This window comes from Mercurialis annua, linkage group LG1-X (assembly GCF_937616625.2).
Source record: "Mercurialis annua linkage group LG1-X, ddMerAnnu1.2, whole genome shotgun sequence".
Classification (NCBI taxonomy): domain Eukaryota; kingdom Viridiplantae; phylum Streptophyta; class Magnoliopsida; order Malpighiales; family Euphorbiaceae; genus Mercurialis; species Mercurialis annua.
The window spans coordinates 35,680,782-35,688,070 of NC_065570.1; positions in this window are offsets into that span (position 1 = coordinate 35,680,782).

The window sequence follows — 7,289 nt, forward strand, 5'->3', positions numbered from 1 at the left end:
CTCTTTAATACATCGTTCTGATTTCCTAAGCAAGGTTAGGTTATATTACACAAAGAGTGCGTGAAATGTGACGATAGATTAGTATGGCACGTCAATAGTCTATTTAACGCGTCATCTCGATTACCTTGCTTATGTCCCCTCACAACTCTCTCCAACGCGATGTTCCAATTACCAAAGCATGGTTAGGTTATATTACGCAAAGTGTACTTGAAAAGTGAGGCTAGATTAATTTGTCGCGTCTCAAGTCTCTGTAGCACGTCGTTCTGATTACCTAAGCATGGTTAGGTTATATTATGGAAAGTTTGCGTCAAAAGTGACGCTAGAATAGTATGTCGCATCTCAAGTCTCTTTAACACGTCGTTTTGATTACCATGCTTATGTCGCGTCACAAGTCTCTCTAACGCGTCGTTCCGATAACCAAAGCATGGTTGGGTTATATTACACAAAGTGTGCGGGAACCGTAACAAAAGATTAGTATGTCGCATCTCAAGTCAATTTAACGCGTCGTTCCGATTACCTAAGCATAGTTGGTTTATATTACGCAAAGTGTGCATGAAAAGTGACTCTAGATTAGTATCTCGCCTCTCAAGTCTCTTTAACGCGTCGTTACGATTACCTAACCATGGTTAGCTTATATTACGTAAAGTGTGCGTAAAAAGTGACGATAGATTAATATGGCGCGTCTCAAGTCTCTCTAACTCGTCGGTCCGATTACCTAAGTATGGTTAGGGTAAATTACGAAAACTGTGCATGAAAAATGACAGTAGCTTAGTATGTCACGTCACAAGTCTATTTAACGCGTCATTCTGATTACCTTAGCATGGTTCAGTTATATTACGCAAAGTGTGCTTGAAAAGTGACGCTAGATTAGTAAGTCGCGTCTCAAGTCTATTTAACGCGTCGTTTCGATTATCATGCTTGTGTCGTGTCACAAGTCACTCTAAGGCATCGTTCCGATTACCTAAGCATGGTTAGGTTATATTACGCAAAGTGTGCGTGAATAATGATAATAGATTAGTATGTCGCGTCTCAAGTCTATTTAACGCGTTGTTCCGATTACCGAAGCATGGTATGTTTTATTATGCACAGTGTGCGTGCAAAGTGATGCAAGATTAGTATGGCGCGTCTTAAGTCTCTTTAACGCGTCGTTTCGATTACCATGGTTATGCCGCGTCACAAGTCTCTCTAACGCGTCGTTCCGATTACCTAACCATGGTTGGGCTATATTACGCAGAGTGTGCGTGAAAAGTGACGCTAGATTAGTTTGTCCTGTGATCGGGTCATCTTGCCTTTAAGACACGACTCACAAGTCGAAATTGATGCAGAATTAAGATTGCTCAATATTCTCATCTTATCCAACTTGTTAAGTCTATCTTCCGCAATATGTCCTAATCGTAAGTGCCAAAGTTGTTTCGAGGTTTGATTACTTACGGTATTTATTTCTAAAACATTATTTGTATTACGAACATCTTCATTTATGCAATAAAGACCATTTTGTACATAACCATAACCAACAATTTCATTATTATAGATAATTTTACAAACATCCTTTGTAAATAGAAAATCATATCCTAATCTTGTCATACAAGAAATAGACATGATATTTCTATAAGCGTTTGGTAAGTACAAAACATTGTTCAAATACAAAACATGCTTATACAACAAAATAGAAGACGTCTGGAAAGTCTGGAAATCATCAAGAAACACATATGGAAAGTCTCTCACTATATGGTGGCAAACCAGGCAAATCATCAAGAAACACATCTGGAAAGTCTCTCACTATTGTAATTTCTGAAACCCCCGGACTAACTTTAGTCATATCTATCACACTAGCCAAATATTCTTGACATTCATCTTTAATCAAATGAAGCGCAGTAACAGAAGAGATTAAACAATTAGGCACTGTTTTCCTTTCCCCAACAATCATCGTTTTCATTTGCCCCTGAATTTCCATAACTACTTCTTTAGTTTGACAATCAACATTTGCAATGTTCGATACATCGAATCATCATGTTCACATGTTCTCCAACATCCTTTCCCTCGGAGAGCTTCGCTCGAAATAATTGCTTAGATATCTCATACCTAGCAGAACGACTTGATTCACCATACAACTCTTGTTAGTGAAACAATATTTCGCAGGCTCCCGGATATTTCTCGTGTTGCTTTTGCAACTCGTTATTAATAGATGCCAACGTGTAACACTTGGCTTGTTCATCATCTAACTTCACTTGCGCAATGCCTCATGTTCCTCAGGAGGTGCCTCAATCGGCAATGGTCCTGGAGCATTTGCCTCAAGAACATATGCTATGTGTTCACTTGCAAGAACTATTTTGAGATTTCTTAACCAATCAACAAAGTTAGGACCCACTAATCGATTATTGTCGAGAATGCTACTTAACGGATTTGATTTCATCTTATCTTATCAACCTATGGATAGCAAAGATCTCTAATTAGTACTATAGTCTTGTATATTTAACCATAAAGATTTGGTTTTTATCAAAATGGCCTCCCACTATCTTTTTCGAATTCTACACTTCCAAAATAGGAAACGTAAATCTTCGTTGGAAAAGATTTCAAGCGGGTGATTGATTTCTTATATTCATTTATCTTTCCCTCAAGTACTTAATGCTATTCTTGGGATCAAAATGATATATAAGTGAACAACTACTTATTCATCATATCTCATATGAGGTTCAATCAATTCCGGCTCCTAATGCTTTCACCCTCAAGTACTTAATGCTATTCTTGGGTTTCCACATTAGTTAAGTCTAACCCATTGAATTAACTAAGATGTATCGATTTGAATAATATACGACTCAGGTACGCCTAATTGCCTTTCTCGCCGTATATTATATCGACTACACCCGTAACATCTCATGCTTAACAATAAACTCAACAACATCTTTTGACGATATCATTTCGCCCCTATGTATCCATAGCCGACAAGATGATAACTCAAAGCGTGTTAGTTTATTGCTCCAATGGAGAGCCATTGATAAACAATTTAATGGTTAATCAATATAAACTTAATCTTTCAACTTTTAGGAAGATTTCTTAGGGTTTTAAGTTATTATGGTCTCACTAAACACACAACAAATTTTAGCATGAATCCCATACATATCAAAGCTAAAATAAATCATGCAACCACACATGTATGATCATGGACTTTCTAGGTCTCATTCTTTAGCCACAAAAGAATGAGCAAACTATTACATATCTTGGAAATGATTCTCTAATCATTTTCTATGTAATATCTACTTTCTTTAGGTATCGAGGATTCATCCTAGAACCTCCGAAAGCCTCAACCGATTGCTGATCCTCGAAAAAAAATTTACCTTCTTTTTTTTTTACGGTTTTTTTTCGAGTCGGAAACTTTTTCGCGGGTAAAACCCCTTTTTCAGCATTTCGTTTTTTTACGAAAAAAAAATATATTTTTTTTCCGGGCCGAAAACTTTTTCCCGGGTGTAAAACCCTTTTTTCAGCATTTTAGGATTTTATGAAAAAAAAAATTCAGGTTTTTTTTTCGGGTTTCGCTTTTTCCGCATATTCCGTTGATGACAACATAATGCACAAGCGAATCACGTATTGTGTTAAATGATCACATTAGAAAAATTCCCAGGATAGATTGGAGGGTCACGAGCGGACCACTTAAGTACCAATCTCCTAGACAGAATTTAATCAAATGTAATTAATATCACAATAGCGATTGTTCGTTTTGGAAAAAAATAATTAAGCCCTCTGAATTATAAATTACATGCCCAATAATAATTCCGAAGTCCATGATAATTTATACATGTATTTTAATCGTAAAGCGTTAATACTCGATGATACGGTGGCTCTGATACCACTGTTGGCGCAGCGGGAGGCACGGGTCCGGATCGTATATTTCAATTCAAAATTGAAATTTTAACAATCCGGATCCTAAAGTTGATCATATCAACAACAAATGGATCGTCGTATCATTTAGTAATTAAAGCACGCATCTAGGAATCGTAAGAAGAATACCTATGTCGATTCTCCAACGATTCTTGTAGGTTCACACGAGTATGCGTCTGATTGAATCATCGCCTTGAAGTAATCATGCAAGAGTTCCTCTTGCCTAGCAGCCCTAAGCTCAAACTCTCGCCGCGATCACTACCTTGCTCGGATGTATGAAAAACATCGCCAAGTTTTTCCCGTGATTGATGACTACTTGAACTCCTTTAAGTTCTTTCTCTCTCTACAACTTTGTAGTGAGATGTGTGTTGTGTGGTGTGTTGAAATGAGCAAGGACATGCTCTATTAATAGGCTAGAGCATGTCTTAAGAATGCAACACCTTGCATGCTAGGCGTCACACACCAAGCAAAGGTGTTGCCACCACATGACACCTTTCATGTGGTGACATCACATAGGTGACATCATATAGGTGATGTCTCTTTAACACGTCGTTCCGATTACCTAAGCATGGTTAAGTTATATTACGCAAAGAGTGCGTGAAAAGTGACGCTAGATTAGTATGTCGCGTCTCAAGTCTCTTTAACACGTCGTTCCGATTACCAAAGAATGGTTAGGTTATATTACGCAAAATGTGCGAGAAAAGTAACGCTAGATTAGTATTTCGCGTCTCAAGTCTCTTTAACGCGTCGTTCCGATTAGCTAGGCACGGTTAAGTTATATTACGCAAGGTGTGCGTGAAAAGTGACGCTAGATTAGTATGTCGCGTCTCACGGCTCTTTAATGCGTCGTTCCAATTACCTAAGTATTGTTAGGTTATATTATGCAAAGAGTGCGTGAAAAGTGACGCAGGATTTTTATGTCGCGTCTCAAGTCTCCTTAACGCGTTGTTTCGATTACCATGCTTATGTCGCGTCATAAGTTTCTCTAACACATCGTTACGATTGCCATAAGCATGGTTAGGTTATAGTACGCAAAGTGTGCGTGAAAAGTAACAATTGATTAGTATGTCGCATCTCAAGTCTATTTAACGCGTCGTTCCGATTACCTAAGCATGGTTAGGTTATATTACACAAAGTCTGCGTGAAAAGTGACGAAAGATTAGTATGTCGCATCTCAATTCTCTTTAACGGATTGTTCCGATTACCTAAGCATGGTTAGGTTATATTAAGCGAAGTGTGCGTGAAAAGTAACGATAGATTAGTATGTCGCATCTCAAGTCACTTTAACACATGCATAGTTTCGATTACCTAAGCATGGATAGTTTAAATTACACAAAGTGTGCATGAAAAGTTACGCTAGATTAGTATGTCCCGTCTCAAGTCTCTTTAACGCGTCGTTCCGATCACCCAAGCATGGTTAGGTTATATTACGCAAAGTGTGCGAGAAAAGTAACGCTAGATTAGTATATCGCGTCTCAAGTGTCTTTAACGCGTCGTTCCAATTACCTAAGCATGGTTAGGCTATATTACGCAAGGTGTGCGAGAAAAGTGATGCTGGATTTGTATGGCGCGTCTCAAGTCTCTTTAACGCGTCGTTTCGATTACCACGATTATGTCGCGTCACAAGTCTTTCTAACGCGTCGTTCCGATTACCTAAGCATGGTTAGGTTTTATTACTCAAAGGGTGCGTGAAAAGTAATGCTGGATTAGTATGTCGCGTCTCAATTCTCTCTAACGCATTGTTCCGATTACCAAAGCCTGGTTAAGTTATATTATGCAAAGCGTGCGTGAAAAGTGACGCTAGATTATTATGTCGCGTCTCAAGTCTGTTTAACGCGTCGTTCAGATTACCTAAGCATGGTTACGTTATATTACGCAAAGTGTGCATGAAAAGTGACGCTAGATTACTATGTCGCGTCTCAAGTCTCTTTAATGCGTCGTTCCGATTAGCTAAGCATGGTTAGGTTATATTACGCATGGTGTGTGTGAAAAGTGACGCTAGATTAGTATGTCACGTCTCAAGGCTCATTATTGCGTCGTTCCGATTACCTAAGCATGGTTAGGTTATATTACGCAAAGAGTGCGTGAAAAGTGATGCATGATTAGTATGTCGCGTCTCAAGTCTCTTTAACTAGTCATTCCGATTACCCAAGAATGATTTGGTTATATTATGCAAAGTGTGCGAGAAAAGTAACACTATATTTCTATGTCGCGCCTCAAGTCTCTTTAACGCATGGTTCTGATTACCTAAGCATGGTTAGGTTATATTACGCAAGGTGTGCGTGAAAAGTGACGCTAGTTCATTATGTCGTGTCTCAAGGCTCTTTAATGCGTCGTTCCGATTACCTAAGCATGTTCGGTTAAATTATGCAAAGTTTTGGTCAAAATTGACGCTAGATGAGTATGCCGCGTCTCAATTCTCATTAACGCGTCGTTTCGATTACCATGCTTATGTCGCGTCACAAGTCTATCTAACGCGTCGTTCCGATTACCTAAGCATGGTTAGGTTATATTACGCAAATTGTGCGTGAAAAGTAACAATAGATTAGTATGTCGCGTCTCAAGTCTCTTTAACGCGTCGTTCCGATTACCTAAGCATGGTTAGGTTACATTACGCAAAGTGTGCGTGAAAAGTGACGTTAGATTAGTATGGCGCGTCTCCAGTCTCTTTAATGCGTCGTTTCGATTACCATACTTATGTCGCGTCACAAGTCTCTTAAACGCGTCGTTTCGATTACCTAAGCATGGTTAGGTTATATTACGCAAAGGGTGCGTGAAAAGTGACGCAAGATTAGTATGTCGCGTCTCAATTCTCTTTAACGCGTTGTTCCGATTACCTAAGAATGGTTAGATTATATAACGCAAAGCGTGCGTTAAAAGTGACACTATATTAGTATATCGCGTCTCAAGTCTGTATAACACATCGTTTAGGTTATATTACGCAAAGTGTGCATGAAAAGTGACGTTAGATTAGTATATCGCGTCTCAAATTCTCTTTAACGCGTCGTTCCGGTTACCTAAGCATGGTTAGGTTACATTATGCAAAGTGTGCATAAAAAGTGACGCTAGATTTGTATGGCGCTTCCCAAGTCTCTTTAACGCGTCGTATCGATTACCATGCTTATGTCACGCCACAAGTCTCTCTAACGCGTCGTTCCGATTACCTAAGCATGGTTAGGTTAGATTACGCAAAGGGTACGTGAAAGGTGACGTTAGATTAGTGTCGTACCGAACCATGCTTAGGTATCGGAACGACGCGTTAAAGAGACTTGAGCATACTTATATTGCGTCACTTTTAACGCACACTTTGCTGAATATAACCTAACCATGCATAGGTAATTGGAACGACGCGTTAAAGAGACTTGTTACACGACATACTTATATAGCGTCCCTTTTCACGCACACTTTGCATA